This window comes from Artibeus jamaicensis, unplaced genomic scaffold (genome assembly GCF_021234435.1).
Source record: "Artibeus jamaicensis isolate MK-2021 breed Jamaican fruit bat unplaced genomic scaffold, CSHL_Jam_final contig_354, whole genome shotgun sequence".
Taxonomy (NCBI): Eukaryota; Metazoa; Chordata; class Mammalia; order Chiroptera; family Phyllostomidae; genus Artibeus; species Artibeus jamaicensis.
Window position 1 is genome coordinate 7,582,473 of NW_026521803.1, and position 24,834 is coordinate 7,607,306.

The 24,834-nt window shown below is 35.7% G+C and overlaps 1 protein-coding gene across 2 annotated transcripts in view; it reads left to right on the forward strand.

Annotated features, from left to right (window-relative positions):
- Positions 1-24,834, forward strand: part of GREB1L (GREB1 like retinoic acid receptor coactivator) — a 272,153-nt gene that overhangs the window by 117,057 nt on the left and 130,262 nt on the right. Inside the window, exon 3 of one of the 2 annotated variants that reach the window (XM_053664384.1) lies at positions 18,292-18,399. The exons of the other annotated variant lie outside the window; for it this stretch is intronic. The gene's annotated coding sequence lies outside the window, so the exon portion shown is untranslated. The remainder of the gene's footprint in view (positions 1-18,291; positions 18,400-24,834) is intronic. 2 annotated transcript variants of the gene reach the window in all.

Below are 24,834 nucleotides of genomic sequence, written 5' to 3' on the forward strand. Positions count from 1 at the left end.
ATTCAAAACCTCATCTTCCTTCTCAGAGTGCCCTTAATCTGGAAAGTGCCACCATCTACCTCAACTTGCATTTTAGAAAAACTGTCTGGAACATACTGAATGTAGGAAGAATGTCCAGTTAGGAAGCTGCAATAATCCAAATCACTGTACTTGTATTCATATGTATTGTATGCAATTGCATGAGACATAACATAGTGATTAATCAATTGATTAAAAACATGCTTTGAAGTAAGATGGTTCTGTGTCTGATTCCTGGCACCACCACTTATTAGCTAGCTATCCATGTAACCATGAGCAAATTATTAAACTTCTTTTTTGTCCCAGAGGCTGTTTATACTATCCTCATTTTTTGCATGCTTTTTTCTTCTTGTAGTTCTTCATTTTTTTTATTTGCTTATAATCCATATCATTGATTCTATTCTTGGCTTCCTCAACTCTACTGTAGTTTCTCTGTAAATTGTTCTTTATTTCAATTAGTGTACCCTTTATTTCTGACTAGGTCTTTTTTATGCTGCCTAGGTCCTCACTAAGTTACATGAGCATCCTTATAAACAATGTTTTGAACTCTGCATCTGATACATTGCTTAACTCCATTTCATTTAGCTCTTTTTCTGGAGTTTTGATCTGTTCCTTCAGGCCATGTTTCATTGTCTCTTCATTTTGGCAGCCTCCCTGTGTTTGTTTTGATGTATTAGGTAGAGCTGTTTTGACTCTGTGCCTTGGTAGAGTTGCCTAATGTAGTAGGTGTCCTGTAGGGTCTAGTGGCACAGCCTACACTATCCCCCAGTGTGGGTACTAGAGGTACACCCTTCATGTGCATTCAGTACACACTCCTCTTCTAGTTGAGACTTGGTTTCTGTTGGCAGATCAATGTGAAGGTTTTACCTAGACCAGCCAGCTACAAGGACTGGCACTGACCACTGACCACCAACCTCCACCCTCCTTGGAGGATCAGCTGTGCAGTGGCCAGGTGGTGGTGTTCTGACACGGCCTGTGGCTGTCCACTAGGTGTGCTGTCCCTTGGGTTTCCCATGTGTTGCAGGACAAGGTCAGCCCCCACCTTTGTTTTGCCTGGGGCACCCTGCCTGAGCTGTAAAGCGATCTAAGATGGCTGCTACTTGTGCTGGGCTTGGAGATTCCCAGGTCTAGCCAAACTGTGAATTTAATTTGGCAGCCTCAATGGCTCACTGAAGCCACCTATTGCTTGTTTGATGGGATTTAGGAGCCAAGACCAGCCATTCTTATGGAAAAGCAGTTTGCTGGAGCCATAAATTGGGTGGGGCAGAGCCTCTGTAGATCTCTAAAATGGGTCAAACAGTGCTAGCCAAGTTGTTGGAATCTCAAATATGACAGCAGTTTACCGGCTCTGTGCGGGGAGGGTTTAGCAAAGGGACAATGGCCTCTGTTCTCCTTGATGCCAGACACTTCAGTTTCTCCCTGTGTACCACTAGTGCCTTTCAAGCTGCCACCCTGGTGCTGGGAGGGAAATTATTAAACTTCTTAAGACTGGATTACCTCACCTGAAATATCAGGATAATAATAATACTTATATTATAGGGTGTTCCGAGGATTAAAAGAGATGTATATGAAACTTTCAGCACTGGTATCCCTAACTAAGATCTTTGAGGGCAAAGACCATTTCTATCTTGTACACCATTGTATCTGCAGGACCTAGCACAGAAGAGGCACTCAGTAAATATTTGTTGAATGAATGCATGAGGTAATGGCATGCTTGAATTGAAGTACTAACAGTAGAGGGAGAGAAAAGCAATGCACAGTAGAAACCTAGGCTTCATCATGAATTACCTGCCCATGTCATTAGACACCAATTGCTAATGATCCATTTCCAGCCTGCCACTAGAGGAATCTATTCAAAGCTGAAATGGGAACATGTCATTCCTTTGCTTAATATCTTTTTGTGTGGCTATTTTTTATCTACAGGATCCAGTCTGAACTCCTTACACTTAGGCCTACATTTTCATCTTCCTTTCCTACTACTCCATCCTTCACTAGTGGTAGTCTAGTAATGCCAGATTGGTCTTGTCTTCTGAACATTCTGTGATATTTCAGAGAGGTGCTTGCTTATTTTCTCAACACCCTTCTCTCCTGTATCAGTTAGGATTACAGTTGTCTGCAAATGACACAAATCACCAAACAGCAACTTGGAAGTTTATTTCTTCCCCACATAAACAAAGTGTGGAGGCAAATTTCTAAGGCTGAAAAGCATCTCTGCTATATCATCCAGCATCCTGCCATGTAATTCTGCCATCCATGTATGGCTTCCATCCTTTCCCTCCCTCCCTTCTTACCCCTTCTAGGACCTTATTCAGTTAATCATCTCTACTCCTCTGTACCATCCCGTTGCTTCAAGGTAAGAACCTTATCCTATAAGCATCCCTCCTTCTAATTAATTACTCTTTTCCTATAGCTACCAACTTTTTGCCACCCTAGTTCACCACACTTCTTGAAAGAGTAATTGCTACATACCATGACACATTTTCATTTTTGATCCTATTTGACCTCTCTTACCTGTTGAAAATGTTGACCACCTCACATTCCTCCAAACTCTATTGTCTCTTGACTTTCATAAGCCCATTAGTTTCTGGTTTCCTTCCTGCTTCTACTGCTCCTTCTCCATCTGTTTTGCTGGGTTTTCCTCTTCCTTTGCTTGACTTTCCAGTGACAGTGCTTCTCAGGCTTCTCTGCTTGATCAGCCCTCTTATTCCACATCCTTTCTCTACAAAGGCAATTCCTAGGTAACCTCACCACTACTGATATCAACAATCTGTGTGGCAGCCATCCACCTTCACGGTCTGTTTGTTCAGTACCTACTCCTGAGCTGGAGTCCTCCATTTCTAAATACTTATCAAAAGGGCTTCTCTTCTCTGTTTCTTTCACCCCCGGTGATGTGCAATCCCATCACCTCTTCCTAGACTCTTACAGAAAGCTTTGATCTGGCATCTAATTCAATTTTCATAGTATTCTCAGAGTTACCTTCCATTTTTTCAAAATCTGATTGTTAATTCATTTTTTTAAAACTTCCATTGGCTTTCTCTTGCTTTGAGGATTAAATTTAATTTTTTTATGTGACGTATCAGATCCTTTAGAGACTGGCCCCAATCTACTTTTCTATTCTTTTGCAACTCAGTTTCCCACCCCCAACAGTGAGCTCAGTATATCTAAAGATACACTATGCTTTTATCATTCTGTTCTATTGCTGTGATGTCCTCCTAATTCTGTTTGATATAGCTTTAACAGATATGTCTTCTCTTGTCTGATATTTTCTTTATTTCTCCAAACAGAATCACTACATTCTCTGTGCTTTTATAGTACTTTGTTTCTACTTTAAGTGAATATTCACACATTTGTAGATCTGTCTTCACCTCTAGACTGGGATCTCTTTGAGATTTAGGACTGCCTTTATCATCCTTCCTACCACATTTCACATTATTTTCTAAGTGAATCAGTGAAAATAATGAAATCAGGAAATAGAGATAGCTTTTACTATAAGAATAATGAGTTTTGTAATGGACATATTTTTGGACATGTTGAGTTGACTTATTGAGGTCCAGGAGACAGCAGGTACTCAGAAAAGACTTTATAGCCAATCATATAGATGTAGGAGTCATCAGCAAAGACAATAATAAACAACTGATTGGATCCCATGTTTTTCAGGCAATGACTAAAGAAGTAGAACATCTGTAGAATGTGGGGGAAGGGTTGGTAATGGGAATTTGGGGTATAGAGGTGGAAAATTCATTAATATCCTTGCTGGGAAAAGATCATATTTGCTTTTTTTTTTTTGTCCCGGGTCCTCTTCCCTCTACCAGATGTATGCAGCTCTTCCACTAATTTAAAGTCCAAAATTTAGAAAAAGAATGGCTGAAAAGATGTTATTTATATTTCTTCTAGGATTAGAAGCTACTAAATAAAAACTGCATCCCAGGCTTCTGCTGACTATTTCAGACTCACCTTATCCATTCTCCTTCTCCAGTCTTCTCCTTATTTGGTGTGTGTGGGGGTGGGGGTGTATATGTGTGTTTTTGTCCTTTGCAAAAGCTAGAGTGGGTAGGGTAGGGTGGAAATATCTATTTTGTTCCACTTACAAAATGATCAGTAAACTGAAAAACCTTTAGAATCCTTTTTTCTTTTATTTCTGACACTATTACAGATGTCCTCATTTTCCCTACCTTTGCCCATCTCCACCTCGCCCTCACCCCTTCCCTTCCCTTCCCTTCCCTTCCTCTGGCCGTCACCACTCTGTTGTCGGTTTCCATAGGTTATGCATATATGTTCTTTGGCTAACCCCCCTCCTTCTGACAGCTGTCAGTCTGTTCCATTTATCTATGCCTCTGTTTCAATTTTGTTTGTAAAATCCCTTTTTAAAACTGAAAAAAAGTATTTTGGGGTTCTGTTTATTTAGAGAGATTTGCTTTTCTTACCTCTCTCCCCTTCTATTCCACTTCTTTGCTTTCTTAGTGCCTCTGGAAACTATAACACTGGTTTACGTAGATTATTTAAACAAGTAAAGTGTGTTCTGTGTTTGATGCAACTGCTTGACATTTAAAAATTTGATAAATATGATTATATGAAAATTGAAACTGCATGGGAAAATAACTAACACCATAAGCAAAGCCAAAAGGCAAAGTGGCAAACTAGGGAAAATGTTGCAACTCATATCATACACAAAGGAAAAAATTCCTTAATACATAAAGAGCTTCTCTACAAGTCAAGTATAAAACCAACAACCACATAGAAAGTGGATAAAGACTAGACATTTCAGAGAATAAAATTCAAGGCCTTTTTAAAAAAGATTTTATTTATTTATTTTTAGAGAGAGGGAAAGAGATGGAGAAAGAAAGGGAAGGAAACATCGATGTGTGAAAGAAACATTGATTGGGTTGCCTCTACACACACACCTAGCTGGGGATCAGCCTGCAAACCAGGCAACTGCCCTGATCGGGAATTAAACCAGCAACCTTCCGTTTTGTGGGACGATGCTCAACCAACTCAGCTTATCAGTCAGGGCTGAAATTCAAGAACTTTTAAACATTTGAAAAGATACTCTTTCATTCATAATGAAAACTACACTGAGATATAATTGTTAATCTGTCAGATTGACAAAAATTCGAAAATAGGTAATATTCTATATTGTTGAAGGTGTGGGGTTACATAAAGTTCTCATGGGAGTATAAATTGGTTCAACCCTTAGTCCAGTTCTTACCTAGTGCCTCATAACCAGAATTCCCTCCAATCCAGTTTTCTGTGCTTTTGGCATTTTACCACTCAGTGTAGACCTTAGAGGAGCTAAATTGTAATTTTAAATGTTTCTAATGTGTGGATGAAATGAAGACTGCTTTGTGTCTGCTAAAAGAAAAAACAGTGCAGTTTGGCAATATTTAACAAAATTAAACCTGCATATATCCTTTCACCCAGCAATTTCACTTTTTAGGCATTTAACTGACAAGTGCTAAATTAGTGTGTATTAATCAATGCAGTGTTAATTATTACAGTATCTTGAGTAATAACAAAAATTGGAAATTAATTTTGTGGCTCTAAGGGACTAGTTTAAAATAATCATGCTATATACATACCAGGGAATTTTCTGAAACTGCAGAAGAGAATGAGGAAGATTTTTATGTGCTTATATGGAGAGCTTTCCAAAATATTTTTTAAACTTAAAATAGCAATGTCCAAAAGAGTGAATATGTTTGATTTGTCTTTACTCATATATGCATTCAAAAAAATCTTAAGTGTGTGTATGTGGATATATATACACACGTATACACATATATGTATATATGTGCATATGTGTGTATGTGTATACACACATATTTAAAACTGATAAAAGTGCTTTCCTGTGACAGGAGACTGTGGGACAAGAGTTGAAGGAACACTTTGCCTTGGCTGGCGTAGCTCAGTGGATTGAGTGTGGGCCTGGGAACCAAAGGATCATGGTTTAATTCCCAGTCAGGGTACATGCCTGGGTTGCAGGCCAGTTCCCAGCAGGGGATGCATGAGAGGCAACCATACATTGATATTTCTCTCCCTCTCTCCTTTCCTTCCCCTCTAAAAATAAATAAATAAATTCTTTAAAAAAAAAAAGAAACACTTTGTACAACATATTTTTTTTACTGCTAGATTTTAATCAGATGAATATATTAGCTAATCAAAAAAATAAAAGGAAGGATTTTTTTAATCCTTAAAATTAAAATATTCTAAGTACCCACAGAAGCAAAGTTTCCATGCTGATTCAATATTGGTAGGTTTTACCTTGAAAGTATTTGTGATATCATAATGTCTTACATGCCAGCTGTACGCTTAGAACTGTGCTAGGTATTGTGGGGGTTAAAATAATAAAGATAAATGAGAGCAAAGTAAGAAATAGATTAGGACTGACTGAAAAGTTAAGTGAAGAGTGGACAGACAGCTTGAACAAAGGCATGTAGATGGATGTAGGCTTATTTGTAGTGAGCCAGCAATAAAATCAAATTGATAAGAATAGGTTCTGTATTGGAATATGATGGGTGATAAGTTTGAATAGGCACAGGAAGATAATTAATGAAAGTTTTCAAACACTAGTTGTGAAATTTGTGTTTCATATTGAGTTGTCAGTTTTGACTACTTCCTATATTGTTATCAAAAAACTTTTCAAAATTCCACATAAGCAAGCTATTATAAATAAGTTTAAAAATTCACTGGTTTATAATAGTAAAAATGATATCTGTAGGCATATTAAAGGTGAGTTGTATTTATTTGTAGTCTTTGCTATGTGCACCTGCATAAACTATTTATCACTGTACATTTATCTACAATAAACCTACAATGTGGAAAGGTAATATGCTACTTGTCAGATGAGAACTTTATGTTTCACAACTACCAAATATTCAAAGTCAATTAAGATACTAATAATGATGGTGATGATAATAAAAGAATATGGGGTTTAATTAAGTTTGCAATGTATGTAAATTTTTATTGTAGAAAATTGAAAATAAAAACAAGTAGCTCTGGCTGGTGTGTCTCAGTGGACTGAGTTCTGGCCTGTGAACCAAAGGGTCACCAATCAGGGCAACCCAGTCACCTGACTGGGTTGCAGGCCAGGTCCCCAGTAGGGGGCACATGAGAGGCAACCACACATTGATGTATGTTTCTTTCCCTCCTCTGTTTCTCCCTCCCTTTGCCTCTCACTAAAAATAAATAAATAAAAACCTTTAAAAAAGAAAAGAAAAATAAAGAAAAACATGCATTAGAAAAACTATAATCATATCACCCAATGTTTTTATGATTTATATCACACTGTTTGGATTTATCTCGCTGTCTTATCAGGTTATTTATGTGTTTTTTCCTTATAGAAATGGGACTAATTTGTTTTTTTAAATTGAGGTTTAAATGACATATAACATATTAGTTTCAGGTGTACAACCTAATCATTTGATATTTGTTATATATATTGCAAAATGGTTACCACAATAAATCTAGGTAACATTCATTACCATACATAGTTATAAAATGTGTTTTTTTCTTATGATGAGGACTTTTCTTTACTCTTAGAAACTCTGAAATATACAATACAGTATTATTAACCATAATCATCATGCTGCATAGTCACCATGTTAAATATTATTTTATGTAAAAAAACAAATAAACTATAAGGTTTTATAACATATTTTACATTTCATGTATTTTTTATTCATGTATTTTTTTATATATTCTATGTCAAAAATATACTTCTTATAACTTCATAACATTCTACTGTGGATGAATTTGTAAGGGATAAGTGGGAACATGTATGTAAGGTACATGGTAGGTACTCATTAAATGGTAGTGGTTATTAATATTATTGTAATGTGCTTAATTCTTTTCCTGTTTATGGCATATTAGGTTGTTCCCAGAGATGGATAAATTAATATTTTACTTTATTTTAATCATAATAGTCATTAACTTTTTTACTAGCTAGAAGCATTTTTCTTAGCTGATCATTTTTTCTTTTTATTTGTTTTAGATGTTAAATATACAGAAGTTTTATGTTTTCACCAATCAAATCTGTCAGTCTATTCTTTGAGATTTCTAGGATTAGAAAACTAGTTTCTCACTGTGATACTATAATAAATCTTGATACATGATAATTATCAGTATAATAAATTTTTCATTCTTTTTCCTCTTAGTTTTTATGTGGTTTGATGTGGGTGGGCTTGTAAATGTATTTAAATATAGATGTTTAATATTTTTCTCTCTGGAAGTTATTACTAGTGTTTAATATAAGTTTTAATTGGCTGTTACTTTTTAAATTATTGACCACTATTTCAATATTATTAAATGAATCATTTCTTCTTTTTAGTTTTTAATGACTCAACTATCATATATTAATTCTTATAGATAATATAAAGTGTTTTGGACTATCCCCAAGGAGCTTCTCCTTCTTGTACCAGCCTACATTTTAAATTATAAAATTATTCAGATAATATATTTTAGTGCCTACTGGGTAGGAAGACATCACAATAGGTTCTATGATTTCAAAATAGGCAAAACAGAAAAACATAATCCCTACCTTAATGTAGCTCAGAATTTAATTGGAAAGGCAAACATTAATCAATCAATAACACAAATTATATAGCTCAAAAGTGAGTGAACTGTAAGGAAGAAGATGAATAAGTTTCTATGAGAGCTTTTAGCAAAGGGATGAGGGAATCAGGGAAGTGGTGCTTGAGTTGAGATGTAAAGAATGAAGGGGAGGGACTTCCGCCAAGATGGAGGCATAGGTGGAGACGTCGTGCTTTCTCACACAACCAAGTGTAGAGACAACTAAATATTAGCAACAGAAAACACAGCCAGAACACAGAAAATTGAACTTTTCAGAATTCTGTTAACAACAAATTCTTCAGCCTGACCGATAAGGGGCGAAACCAGCAGCTGGCAGAAAGGGGTAGCACAGGAAAACTCGGTCAGACGGACTCAGGCATGCGGAATCCAGGCGCAGGGTTGGACCTTGTGGGCAACTCAGCAAGCGACTGCGGGGAAACAGCAAGGGAGCAGGGCTGCGGGTTGACTGTGGTCGTGCATTCAGGTGTGGATAGACAAGCGAAGGAGTGGGCAATTGGATGAGAGCCAGCAGCCCCAGCAGAGAGCGCCGGAGGGTACTGCCATTTCCCCACTCTGACCCCGCCTCCAAATACAGCGTCATAACCCAGCGACCTAATTGGCCCTGCCCTGGTGAACCACCTAAGGTTCTGCTTCTCACCCAGCAGCAGGAAACAGCAGAGGGGGTCGCCATTTCCCCGCTCTGACCACGCCCCCACATACAGTGTCACAAACCGGCGACCTGGGAGTCCAGGCTCCGCTCCTCGTACTTAAGGGGTGTGAACAGACCAAAAATGGCTCAAGAAGATCTCAAAGCCCCAGAGCCTATAAATCTAAGCAATGAAGAAATAGCAAAACTCTCAAACGCACAGTTTAAAACACTGGTGATCAGGATCCTCACAGAACTGGTTGATTATAGCCACAAATTAGAGAAACATATGAAGGCAAAACTAATTGAAATGAATGGAATTGCGCAGGAAACCAATAGCGATGAAAAGGAAACTGGGACTCAAATCAATGGAGTAGACCAGAAGAAAGCAAATAATGGCGAAACAGAAAAGAGTGAAGAAGCAAGAATTCAAAAAAATGAGGAGAGTCTTAGGAACCTCCAGGACATCTTTAAACACTCCAACATCCGAATTATAGGGGTACCAGAAGGGGGAAAGGCACAGCCACCAGTGGAAAACTTATTTGAACAAATAATAAAGGAGAACTTCCCCAATCTGGCAAAGGAAATAGACTTCCAGGAAATCCAGGAAGCTCAGAGAGTCCCAAAGAAGTTGGACCCAAGAAGAAACACACCAAGGCACATCATAATTACATTAGCCAAGATTAAAATGAAGGAGAGAATCCTAGAAGCAGCAAGAGATAAGGGGACAGTCACCTACAAAGGAGTTCCCATCACACTGTCAGCGGATTTCTCAAAAGAGACCTTACAGGCAAGAAGGGGCTGGAAGGAGGTATTCCAAGTCATGAAATCCAAAGACCTACAACCAAGATTGCTCTATCCAGCAAAACTTTCATTTAGAATGGAAGGACAGATAAAGTGCTTCTCAGATAAGATCAAATTCAAGGAGTTCATCATCACCAAGCCCTTATTATATGAAATGTTAAAGAGACTTACCTAAGAAAAAGAAGATAAAAAAGATGAACAGTGAAAGGACAGAAAATTCACAGTTATTAACGACCACACCTAAAACAAAAGCAAACTAAAAGGACAGCTAGATCAGGAGTGGAAACATAGAAATGAAGATCTCATGGAGGGTTAGCAACACGGGAGAGGGAGGAGGAGGAGAAGGTACAGAAAATAAGTAGCATAGACAGTAGATAGAAAATAGATGGGGGGGCAAGAATAGTATGGGAAATATAGAATCTAAAGAACTTGAGACACATGGTCATAAACTAAAGGGGGGTAATGGTGGGGACAGGGGGTAGGGTGGAGGGGAATGAAGGGAGGAATAGAACAACTGTAATTGCATAATCAATAAAAAAACAAATTAAAAAAAAAAGAATGAAGGGGATGTGGAGAAAGGGAAACCCCTTTGCACTGTTGGCAGGAGTACAAATTGGTGCAGCCACTGTGGAAGACACTACGGAGGTACCTCAAAAAATTAAAAATGGAACTGCCCTATGACCCAGTGATTCCATATCTGGGGATTAATCTAAAGAAACCCAAAACACTAATTTGAGAGAAAATAAGCACCCCTATGTCCATTGCAGTATTACTTACAATAGCCAAGATTTGAAAGCAGCCCAAGTGTCCATCAGTAGATGAGTGGATAAAACAACTATGGGACATTTACACAATGGAATTGGCTGTAAAAAAGAAGAAATTTTTACCCTTTGCAACAGCATGGATGGACCCAGAGAACATTATGCTTATTAATAAGCCAGTCAGAGAAAGACCAATATCATATGATTTCACTCATATGTGGAATCTAGTGAACAAACTGAACTAACAAGCAAAATAGAGACAGATTCATAGATAGGGAGCAGGCTGACAGTTTGGGGGTCTGGGGGTTAGAGGATGGCGGTGTGGAGCAGAAAAGAAAAAGGACTCATGTATACAAACAACAGCATAGAGATTGCTGGGGGGAGTTGGGTGGAGGTAGAGGAGAGTAAATAAGGGGGGTAAGTGGTATGGAAAAAATACAACAGAAAAGAATTTTAAAAAGAATGAAGGATTTTTAACTAGCTAAAAGTAAGTGATAGAAGGGTGTGGTATTACAGGCAGAGGGAACATAAGTATTTAAAGGTTGATCAGTGTTGCTGGAACACAGTGTTTAGTAAGAAAGCAATGCAAGCTAAGTCTAGAGAGATAGGCAGGGATATTTACAATATTGATTTTTATCCTCAGAGCCATATAGAATCATGAAGGGCTTTAGCAAAGACTTGACATGATTATATTTGCAGTGCAATGCAGAGAAGTGATTGAAGGGTGCCAGAGAAGAGGCAAAGAACACAATAGGCAAGTTGGTGCTGGCTCCCAGCAGGAGGCCTGAGTTCTTATCCAAAAGGACCCTATAAAGTGGCTTGAGTGTCCTTACAGTAAGTATGGTGACTGCCTTCTCTTAGAGCAAGTGATCCAAGAAGCCAAGGCAGAAACTGCAACATTTTTTATGACCTTGGGAACCACACACTGTCACTTGTTCAATATTTTATTGATCACACAAGTCAGGCTTGACTCTACGTGGCAGGGCATTACACAGGAGGTGAAAATCATTGGGGCCACCTTGAAAAATGGCCACCACAGACAAAATCCTGTGAACACCAACATTTCTTTGCTGGATCTGGTATTACAGGAATGCAGAGGAAATTGAGAAGCAGCAGAGGGAGGAAGGAAAACCAGAAAACTTGTGAGATGATGTCTGGCAGAAGGAAAGTTTCGAGAAATCTACCAAAAGAACATCTTAGACAAGAGTTGAAATATGTTCACTGAATATAATAACATGATTGCCACATTTCCAAAAGCTCTTTCTTTGTAACACGATTGAACATTTATTTTGATTCACCCCCTCTTATAACCTTTTATAAAAAGTTTTCTTCCATCTTTTCTTTTATCTTTCTTATGAATTTATGGATGTTTTAATAATGTACCCCCCCAAATTCTGCTGATATTTTAATTGGAACTGTGTTGTTTATGATGTTTTTCAGAAAGATATTTTTACAGTGATTAGATTTATCTTAAAGGAGCCCAGCATATTTTTTTGAGTATGTAAGTTTTCACTTAGATCACCTACATAAAGTTAGACAATTTAGGAAATGATGGTATCACATGTATGTCATTAAGAATGATTCCTGGGTATGTTTTTGTTATTGCTGTTGTGAATGGGATCTCTTCCCCATCCCCATTACCATTATAGTACTTTCAAACTAGAAACATATTACCTTTTATCTCCCATTGTATGGGTAGGAAACAGGTCCAGATGACAGGTATATACAGAGTAGGAGAATTGGTAACTACAAACCTTGCACATTCAAATAGAAACTCAAGTTGCTTACCCTGTCAGACCTTGTTAAAATTAATACTGTCTTAAGTATCACTTTCTTTGTATTGGATTTCAAAGTTGTAATATACATTTTATAGCACATCTTCAATTTTTAGCTTTGTCATTTTAAATATAGGGTTATGACTTAAGGAACTGCTTCTCATCTCCATTCAATTCTCTCAAGACCTGATTCCTACCAGACAGGAACTATTTCTTCTTTGAGGTCTAAATAGACCTAATAACCTATTGCACTGAATAAATATTTAATGCAGATTGAATATTTCCTCTGTGGTGAATCAATTATGTTTGTTGATTCTCTGAGGAAAACTTTATTTTAAAATGTCATGTAGTAGGTTAAGAAATTTGTTTTCCTGAATATTGTTATTAGTGCCAAAGTTTGTTTCTGTGACATAAAAATTAATGTCTCTTAGGGTTTTTCTTTTCAGCTAGTTTTCCTGGTTTATATAAACAGTTTGAATTTTTATGTTATCTCAAATACAAATCTGAGGTTCATTGACCCAGTGGGACACAATAAAGTCATCTGCTGTGAGGGTTGGTTTTTGAAGAATTTGCAGTATTTGGAGCTCTAAAAATGGAAAATATTTGCTAGTGAGATATAAGAATGTTAGTGATGTATTTTTTAGTGGAAGAAATATTTTATTGGTAAATATATCTAAAAACATAAATACTTTTTACTTTTGACAAAAATTTGTATTTCATGTATGTTTAACTCAGCCATATATTTAATTTTATTCTTTTAAACTTTTCTTCACTGATACTAGGTTTAAATGAAATACAATTATATTTGTCTGTGGACTCTGATTTATGAAGCTAGTGAAATAGCTTGAAAATTTTCAGTGAAACTGTAATCGCTAGAGTGGGATCAGTTAGTGCAAGTTGTGAATATGGCATTTAGATGGAATTTATTAAGAATCGATGAGAAAAACAGAAAGCAGTTAACAGGTAGGGAAAAGGCTGCGTATATTTTTCATTCTCTTTTTATATTAGAAAGCATATAAACATAATTTTGAAATAGAATATTCATGCCTCATGACAAAATATCCTTCTTTTTTAAGGAGTAATTTCTTTCACTGTGTTTCACATTTAATAACTTCTGGGACCTATATTTCAATTTAAATAACTGTTGACATTGTTTGGTGTTTATTTTACTAGAGGAAAATTTTGTATGTGTGATGACAGTTATAGCACATATTTGATAACAAGGGTATAATAAATCAGTTGAGTCAGAGTTTTTAAGGTCTTTTTGACCCAGAAGTTTGTGATCTGTAAAATCTTCACTTTTTTATGTTAAGATATTTTACAGTGCAAGGATTTAGATGAACACCACTGCAGGAAGTTGCCTGATGTGGCCCAAAAGGTAAAGGATATGAAGGTATAAACTGGAAAACATTTAAGAAGTTCTCACAACATATGTTAGGGAAGTTTCTTTTCTTCTTCAACTTGTAGCAAAGAGACCTTGAAATTTAACCTGGTATTTTCGACACTCTGATTACTCAGCAGTGAAGCATTGCCAGGAAAATGTACCCAAATCTTGAGTTACAGATCGTTTTTGCATCTGATTGGAAGGGGCATACAAATTGTTTATAAGGTATTGCAGACCTAAAGCTGCGCAAATGAAGGTTGAGACTTGGGGGAGGGTTCGAGTCACTGAAGGGAAGCTTCATAGACATTACAGCTCTGTCCAGAGGCCAAATGGGAGATAAATCACTGCTGGCCACCTCTCTTATTATTGAAATGGTTCAGCCCTGGGGTTTAACCGAAGGACTTACAGGTTTTTGAAGTGCAAATAAGATGGTGAAGGGTAAACCCTTTTAGGGTTTCATTTTGATGGATTTTTTTCCCCCTGTGTAGATTTCTGGCACTGACTGATCTGGAAGGGGCCCTTAAAAAGGAAAAGTTTTGTTTTGTTTTTGATCAAGCAGGCAATAAGAACTTTCCACTGGGGTGTACTTTTCCTGCATGCATATCGATTCTATTGTGTTTAAAAGTAGGTCATTTAATTGGGTCTTTTTTAAGCCTTCTGCAATGTAGCTGTCATTCCAAAGTCACCACTGTTTCTTGATATTAATGCCAAAGTTTGAGAATGTTGAGGATGTGATACTTTTGGATCAGGAGTTTTGGGGGTTATTAAGGTCAGGGTGTTCAAGTTGTCTAGTTAAAGATCAAGTCCATATTAGAACAAGTCCTTTATATATTGATAAACAGAATATAATTATTTAATCTTTTCCCCCATTGAGTTATGTAATTTTACATATTTACTAAATTATTTTGTATGTGTTCTGTTCAGCCAGAATAAAATAAAAACCAGAAATTGTGAGATTGTAAAATATTTGTACTGTCTTATTTGCTCAGGTACAGTGAAGTGTTTAAGAAAATAAGGGAGACATAAAAATGTTAAGAAAAAGATATGTTGATTGATCAAATTAAAAATTTGTTTTACTCTACAAATAATTCAAACACAAGAGATAAAATCTCTTAAATTTTATTATTTTAGTAAAATAGGAATGAGAGGAGTTGTTAGTGACTCTAAAAATAATTTAAAGCCTTTTTGTACAAATATTTTAAAGAAAAATTTAAGTATGTTTTAAAGAAATGCCATTGTAAATCCTTACATTTCTTCTTAGAAATATTGTTGACAGAACTTTTCATGAGCATTTGACTCTTTATTTTAGATTTAACAGATGTTTGTATCACTTACTCTGTTTGAAAATGATAATGTATTTAACTGCATCAGAGATTTTCCTGTGTGGTGCTTGATATCCTTTGTAAAAATGGGTTGTGAATCTCCATAATTGACATTGATCACACATACTCTTGATTGCCTTCCAAGTCAATTTTTGTTTTTTCTGTTCTTTAAGAATTTCCCTTCACTGTACTTTATCTAAATGTTAGAATTAAAAATAGACGTTAGAGTTTAAATTTTTCTATTGCTGAATGATTTTAAACAAGTTATTTTAAAAAACAAAAACAAAGACTACTAGATAGCATCAAGCAGAGTCCTCTACATCTATAGCGTCCCTGTCATTAGTTTGTTGCTGGGAGATGTTAAAATGACCTTTCCTTTGTTAGAGAAGACTCAATCTTCCCAGAATCCTCGTTAACTGTCCTTTTAACCCAAATTGGAGGCTGTCTGATGAATGAATGGTGAGCTTTTTTTGTGAGCCATACATATTGTTGACATTGTATCACATGTTGCTTTTTAATTTCTAATGTATTTTTAATTTGCAAAGCATGCATATGTGCCTTTCACAGTAGTAGAATTGAGTCAGCATTTTTGAGTCCAGATATTGCTTTATGTGAACAAGATATGTCAGCTTTAGGAATGCTGTATTTTCTCAAGCCTTAGATTAACTGAAATACACATGTGAATGAATTTCACTTTGAATATTGTTGAATAAAAGAAGATACTTGAGAAAGGCTCCCCCCCGCCCCAGGAACTTCTCTTGCCTTTTGGCAAGTGAATTGCCCCAATATAAAAGCATTGAGGGAGGAAAAGTGAGCCACATAGTGAAAAGGCAATCCACAAATAATCACTCTTTTTGCCTTTGATTGTGTCAGATTTTTTTGTGTGTGTGGCAATTGTTTTCTTTTTCGCTTAGGAGAGGTTTATGGTCCAATGTCCATCAAGTCAGCCTCTGTCTTGAGGTTGCAGTTGTATTTCTCTCTGGAGTTCCTAGAGGTGATGTTATCTTTTGTTCACTCAGCAGTGTGGTGGTTCCTGAGAGCATCTGTCACTTTAGGCATTACAAGATGGATGGGTCTCCAGTGAACTGCTGGTTGAAGCAAATGGTGAAAATAGGAAAAGACAAGAGGCTTCGGGGTCCGCAGAAAGGACAGACAACAAGGAAATACTGTTAGAAATCACGAGTATACTGTGCAATAGAGGAAGAGAGCAAAGATGGATCATATGTCATTTTATAAGCAAGTTGGAAATCAGAGTCTTTTGGTGGCTGCTGTGATCTGAGGGGGCAGTTACATCATGGTAAACGATTCTGTGCTTTGGATTTGCAAATGTATTTGGACATTCACAAAAAAGTCTGGGGTAGTGTTGGGAAATGACAGTGATACAGAATGTTTTATGTGAGGGTGTTGCTGTTTGGAGAATTAGTAGTCTTTTAAAATGAAAAGATTTAAACATTTTTTAATCTTTAAAATTCTCTTTATATTTTATTTTTTCTTTTTCTTTCCTTCCTTTATTTTTCTTGTAAGCATCTGTAGATATTAAAATGTTTGAAAGGCTTTAGTCACATAACTAATATTCTTAATGTTTATATTAGCTTCTTTGACATTTTTTGCAGAGGGATTCTGAAAATTTTATGTTTGTGCCTTAGGGAGGCAGGGGCAGATTTTAAGTTATTTTAAGGAAACTTTTATTTAAGTCAATGGGCTCTCTGATGAAAGAAAAATATATAATTGTTATTGATCTGTCAGAACAAGGTGGAGATTTTCTATTATATGTAGAAATTCATTTTGTTGGCAAAAGTCCCATTTTCAAATCCTGACTGGTACAGAGTCCATCCTGGGTGAGGGAAGGAACAGGAAGGAAGATGGTTAGAGAGAAGGAAAGGGAAAGAAAAGTTTGGGGGGAAATGTGGTTGAAAAAAATGATTTTGTCAAACTTTTTGGCATTCGCCTATGAAAAAGGCCATAGGTTAGAAGGCAAAGAAATTAAGATGATTAGAAGCTTTAAGCTATACAAATGGTAGAGTATCTTCCTTCTCTATGGGTGTAAATAATAGATGAAAGAGTAAGAGTGACAACAAAGGATCAGGTCGTTTAAGAGAATGTGTGCAGCCTGAATAGAGGTCTGTGGCCCAGGGCCAAAGGTCTTAGCTTTGAGTGTAATTAGAAGAAAATACAAAAATGTCATTACTAGCAGGTGAAGTGTGCAGCACGTGGCCAAAAATTAGCAATTTTAGACTCTGAAGCTATTGGAATTGGATTACTGACCTTTTTTAAAAATCATTAAGGTCCTTGTGGAGTCATATAGTTTCATTGGCAGTAATGCAGTTTGACCTTGTTGACCATATGGGGTAATCTTGGGTTTGGATGTAGGTAGCAAAACTCTACTTACAAAAGGATGTCTATGTGTATGGGTAGGTGGGAATTACATGAGTTTGAAAATTTGAGTCTTGTATTTTTAATTGTTCCTTTGCTTGAAGCCATAATTCTGACTGTAAGAGAGGTAAGACAAAGATACTTATTTCAAAATCTGAAATGGTGCTTTTCTCTTCCTTTTTTTGAGTTGCCATAAAAGGAGAGTAAAATAAAAACTTTTTTAAAGAAGACATAAGATAATATTACTTTAAATATTTTAGTGCTACAGATAAGCATATTGAAAGTAGTACATTCTTAGGAAAATCTTGTTTTGTCTTTAAATGCAGTAACAAAGGAATAGAAACACTTCTGAGTTATGTATAAAAATCAATAACAAATAGCTTTTATTTCATTTGATGCTTTATGAGTATTTTCCATGCAGTAGTTTATATTGAACATAATGATTATTTTGGGAGCATTTAAGAAGGAGGAATATCTGTATTTGGCAGTTATGATGTACATGGAGTTGTGTGAGATTTTGATAATTCATTTATCTGTATAATTTTTGTAGAATCACAAATATTTAGATTATTGTATTCTGGAATGTAATGCATTTGGAAATTAACTTATCTTTATGTATATATTTTTACTTTTTATGTTTTTGCAGGTGCAAAAAAGCTTTAAACAAGTAAAATCTAGGCAACAGGCTCCCTGAAGTGTTGACATCCCAAGTTAATCATGAACGTGATTCAAAAATGTTAATAAATAAACCAAGGTATTGTACAATTATAATATGCCCCCCAAAATTTTCAAGATCAAATTTGTGTTGTGAAGTTATATTTAGTATTTAAATAAAGCGACTGTTAACCAGATATTCTCTGAACTCTTCTTCCTTTTCCTCCCTTGTACTTTTTTCTTCCCCTTCCCCATCCTCTCCACCAAAAAAAAAGAAGTATTCAGCAATAAGTATTTTTCTCTTACAGTAGCCTCTGTGTTTTATTTCCTATGTATCTAAATTAAGATAATAAGAATTCGCTTTTTTATTCCCCTTTGTTGATTCTGGTTTTCTCTTTCAAATTGCCTAATAAGAGATTATTATTAATTATCTATATTATTATCCTCTGCAGAAAAACCCAAATCATATCTAATAACTGCATATATTTAAATTTTTATCATACTACACTATACTGAGATGTATGTTTTTAAAATTTTATGCAAGTATTTTTCTATCTATAGAAGGCTTGTGATTTAGAAAAGAAAAATGATAATACTGTCCTTTTTCCTCCTATGTCAAAGAAAATCAAAGGGTTACTTAGGATTGAGCATTTAGGATTCCTGTTTTAATTAACCCTCATCTGTCAGGACATACTGTCTCTCTCCTTCTTGGAAGTTACAATGTGCTTAAATAGCCTGGCATTTCCAAGAAAGTCCAAAGATCTTTTCCTCTTTTATGACCTGTCGTATCCTTTTGAGGCCAGAAAGAACAAGAGGGTCATTGCCACTTCAGCCTGGTCCCTGTTTGTTCCCTCACAGTGACCACGCAGATCCTGAAATCTAGTATTGGCTTAACATTTTGGCCTGGAACATCTGGAAAATGGTCAGAGAGGGAGCTGAGGAGACAGAAGAGAGAGAACTGTTGCGTTTTGTTACACCAGGTGCTAGGAGGAAGCAACATTCGCCTTTTTGATATGGGAGGCAAATTCTGTGGGCCTTGGAGTTAGGCTTCAACAATTGAAGAGGTCAAAGGACAGCTGAGTGGGGTCAGTGAGACACCATGGGGTGTATTTTGTTACTTAGTAAAAGGAGCAGCCTCCTAAAACCTTAAAGGATTCTCTTGAAAATCTGTGTTGTGAAAAGGTTTTATGAGTCTCACGGCAAAAACTCTCGATTTATCTAAGGAATGCTTGCTTTTGTCTAATGGAAGGATAATCCTTACCAAATGTTGGCAACTACTATAAGAGTCAATGTAGGTCTGAAAGAATAGTTAGGGTTTGAGGTGTACTTTGCTGTCCAAAATGTTTATCATTTTCATGTTTATCTCTCAGTGAAGAATTTTGCACTGTTGAAATAGCTTCTTTTTCTTTCTTTGGATCAGAAAGTGGGGAGAGAGAAGGGTAAAGAATGAGCATCGTTAGAATTTAAAAATCATTCTGACAAGCTTTTGACTTACCCACAATAGGATATTATAAACCTTTAAAAACACCAACACTTGTTAACTCTAAAAAGTTATCTTTGGATTTATTTTAATATATGAAGGGAATAAATGGCACATGAAGCTTAATGTGTCTGGATTATGGAAGATATTTTTTTTAATGTAGGTGTATTTCATAGAAGAAACAGTTGATGAATAACCTTAAACCTTGTGTTTTTCCCTGAATGTGTTTCTTGCACATTGTATAGTTTAAGAAGAAAATAAATGCTAGAGTCAAGAATAGAGAATTTAAAAGAACAAATATAATAAAGAATTTTCTCTTTTAAGGGAAATGGTGAAGGCAGGGAAAATCTGCATGTTGTAAGAGCTTTCTTTCCTGCAACCCATGACCTCCATATGCCACTTACACGATTGTGGATACCTTTGAAAGGTGTTAGCCACTCGTAGATAGGCAGTGAAAGGGGGCTGTTAGAGGAATTTGGCTACTGTTCCAATTTATACACTATGTATATGTACATATATATACATGTAGAAAAAGTGAGTATTATAATATGTACTAGTGAGAGAAAAATGGTAAAATGATGAGAAGTATACTATGGGCTTTGTTCAGCATTTTCTAATTTGTAAATTTACAGTATGTGAATTACTTGTGTGTGTGATTTTTTCAATTATTTTTAATAATTACTGATTTTAAAGCCATGTATACTTAAATGTAAGGCGTAGTGTGCAGTGTGTTTTATATCTATTTTCTCAAGGTTAAAATGCCTTTCAACAACTAATTTAGAAACCTAAGTGTAGTGACTGATAATTGCTCAGAGAAAACCCACAGCTGTTTAAGTAGCATTGAAATTGTGGCAAAACTGACAAACACAATTAGCAATGTTAATGAGAAGATGGAAAGACAGGGGCAGATGACAGAGTGGAAAGATGAAGGTAGCAGTAGTGACAAATTTATGTAAGAACAGAATGTTCAGTTTGGTTTGAATTTCCAGTGCTTTATCTTTTAAGCAGTATGGGTGTTTTTTGTTTTGTTTTGTTTTTGCAAATTGAATAATTCAGATACATGTTCAGTCCCTAACTCACATTTGATTTGGAAAAATGAAAGACAGCTATTTGGCAGTAGTATGTATGAAAAACAATCAGATTTTGCTGATTCTAAGACACAATTTTATTTGTGGTGCTTTTTAAAGTCAATTTTAAAGGTATTTCTATTTGACTGTAGTTACTGTGAGTAGAAATTCCTTTACCCCTCCCTCTTTGTACCCTTATAATTATTATTATTAATCATCTAAATACATTACAAAGGAGACCAAAGCCTTGTTTCTAGATTTAGTGACCCAGTATTACCAAAACAAAACCTGCAGAAGTCTTTAATGTGTTATTACTATTATCTGGAATGTTTATAGCTCACCTTCCAAACAACTTATTAGTAAAATTAAATGGGGATAGGTAAATAAGAGAAATTAGATGAGTATTATATGAAAAATATTTAATCATCTGTGCCCTTCTCATGATGCTTTTAAAGCACTGAGTGAAATGTGGAAAATTATTATAGTATGTTCTGAAATATCTCCTCTTCATTTGGGAAATTGGCTTTCACCTCTGGTGTTTTATGCAGATTTTAACGATTGTTGTGATAAATCCCCAGAAGTTTGTTCTGTGAAACCATAGAGACTGGGAACTCTCTGAATGTGGCAGCCTTGATGGATGTGGTAAACCACACTTTGGAAGCATTTCTCGTTATTTAATGTTTTCTGTTCTGGATTATTGACTCTTCTCCCTGTTGAAAAATTGGTCCCTGGTGACATGGTAGAGGTCATACGTTGCCTATTATTGTTTTGCTTCTTTGATCTTACACAAGGATTGCCTCTGGTAATTATACCAGTTCCAGAGAGTCTTCATGAGATGTGTTTATTTTACAAAAGAATTTCTGGTATTTCAAGGAGGAAGAAAGTAAAAATTTCAAGTAGTAACATGTAGTTCTTTGTTACAAAGAAAAAAATAGTATTGTACTTTATCTTTTAATTATGACAGTTTTTAATAATTATTAAATTAGTTGGCATACTATAATTCTTTCTATAACAACTTAAGATATATTGCATATCTGTATGTATATTGGTTAAAATGGTTAATTATAGAAGTAAGTTTTTAGGGCTAGGATTTTATTTCAGAAGCAAAAGTACTTTTGCCTTCAAAAATTTTCAAAAGAGATTCATCCGCAATTAAATGGACAGAACTATTAAAAGGGATAGGAAATTTTACCTTTTAATCTGTTTGTACTTTCTTAAGATTTTTAGCAAAGAGGATGAATAAAAATAAAATAAAACTGTTTTGAATACGTGGTTAGCTTTGTCTTTTTGGAAAGTGTTTGGGAAGAGATAATATCTCTTCAACCCTACTTAATATATAATTGGATAAGACAAACAAAAAAACTCAATGTTTTCATTTTATTAAATTCAGTGCCCATTTTTAACAAAATATTTTCCCCCCAGAACTCACAATCTAATAGGAGAATCAAATAAACACTAGAACCCACTACATATTAAGAGTGACAAATGTCAATTTAAAGAATAAATGAAATGCAAAAACAGCACAAAAGAGAACTATGAATATATGCTTGTTTTTAATTTTGGATTATAAATTCTGCAAGAACTTGCAAGAACCATGTTTGATTTCTTTGTCTAGTGGTCTCACATTAGCACTCTTGTCAGTGAATATTTTTAAGAGAAAGGGCATATAAACAATGATGCCTATAGCAAGGAATTTTCTTACACAGAGTCAAAGACTCTGCTGGCTAGGAGGGACGGTAATGTGTATACATGATTGTAAAATTTCCTAATAAATAAAATATATGATACCAAGCAGCAGCTCTTAGAACTTTTATGTTGATGGTCATTTGTTCCTAGAACAATGCCCCAAAATCTATTGTAGTGCCCAACACATACAAGGGAAGGCATGTATCTTACTCGTCTTAGTATCCTCAATGTAGCACAGTACTTTTTTAAAAACTTACTATTACTTCAAACATTTTCTGCATATTTATTTTGTGCTAGGCACTATTTAGAAAACTTTCTATGTGTATAAAACCTCATGTATTCTCACAAAAAGCTATGGCATTGTTTGTATTTCCTTGTCTTACAAATGAGAGACTAAGCCAATTGCCCAATATCATACCGGCTAGTGGGTGCAGGATTTGAATTGAGGTCATCTGACGCCAGAGCCTACATGTTTAACCACTTCAGTAGTGGGATTTCTATACATCCTGCCTGCTCAGCGGGTGATTGCTAAAGTTTGGAAAGTGGGTGGCAATACCTGTAGTGAAGACAGTAACAGAAAACTGGCAAGTTATAGAAAGTTGTCTTTTTAGTACTATGCCTGACAGAGAGGCAATAAATTGTGCCTTAAAAAAACCCTCAAACCAAAAATAACTATGCACACACCTAACACATGGAATTTGTCATCTTCACTTTTACCTTTTTTCTATTTCAAATAGTATGTTTTAATGGAAACATACCATTTTTAATGGAAAAAATGGGCACTTGAATCTAAATTTGAACCCTAGTTCTAGCATTTACAAACTATATAATTTCACCTATTCAGAAATTGGATCACTTGCTCTGTCCACCTGTTCCTCACTCTCAATCTGCTTGTTTCCTTGTGGTTTCATTTACTTGCTCCTCAATCCTGTATATGAAAGTTAGCTCTAGAGGTTTGGCTATAATCATTACACCTATCAGCAGGAATAGTTCCTAGGTCATGTGTGTGTGTGTGTCTAACTAACTGTTAAACTAGGCAACCCTAAATAGTGTTTTAGATGCAGTTTTTTTTCTTTTAGCATGTACATGATTTTTTTAATTCGTGTTTTTCTTGTTCTTGTCACTGTGATGATCCATTTAAAAATGTTTTTAAATTAATGTTTATCTCCTCCATATAGTTATTATTAAAAGTTAACTTTTACTAATAGCCCAAGTGCAGTACCTTGAAAATATTTACATTTGGTCAAAAGAGAAACCTGTTGAGGGAGGACAGTTGAGTCAGTACAAGTGTACCATAACTGGGGAAAGTAGTTTGGGGTATTATGCTAGAAGGCTGTAGTAGAAATTGCAACTTTTAATAAGAGCTTCTCAGTCCAAGCACTGGACTTAATTTTATTTTCTCTGGAATCCTGAAGAATCACAAGGGGTGGGGGGGTGTTTATTTTGCAAATTCACTTGCTCTTACTACCTTTTTGAGTAAGTCTGTTTTTCAAAACTACAAAATTAAAAAATGAAGTTGAAACAGAGTCTTAGAGAACATACAGCTGTCAGAGGGGAGGGGGCATTGCAGGGCTGGGTGAAAAAGGTGAAGGGATTAAGCAAAAACAAAAACAAAAATAAAAACACAAAACCTCATACACACAGTTTATAGCATTGTGATTACCAGAAGGGAAAGGGGATGGAGGGAGGTAGAAGGTGGTATAGAAGGGATAAATGGTGACAGAAGGAGACTTGGCTTGGCATGGTGAACACACAATACCATATATAGCTGATGTATTATAGAATTACATCCCTGAAACATATAATTTTATAAACCAACATCACCCCAATAAATGTAATAAAAAATAAAATAAAGAATAGCAAAAAACAAAACAACCCTACATGTTTAAGGATAGCTTTGAACTGTCAGTGGGAAGGGACAGAACTTCATAGTCAGCATTAAAAAAGTCTAGGGTCAGTTCCGTAATTCTTCGTGTTATCCTCACCATTTTTAATAATGTCCAGTTATATTTCCATTTGGAATAAAGTTGGTCAGTTTCTTTTACTCTAGCAAGTCTCTTTATGATTACTTCTCTTTGTCTTCATCTGAGTATCACTAATGCTCTGGTGAGATTCTGTGCATCTTCTGTCAGTTATCACCACTGGATCTTGGCTCCTCTTGTTGAGCCCACATGCACAGTACTCAGTGTCCTTCTCGAGCAGTCCTCCAGGGACTTCCTTCAGGGAGCCAATCAGAGTTGGAATTCCAGATGAAATTTTGTATCTATCCCTTCATTTATTGGGAAAACTGGGGCTAAGATAC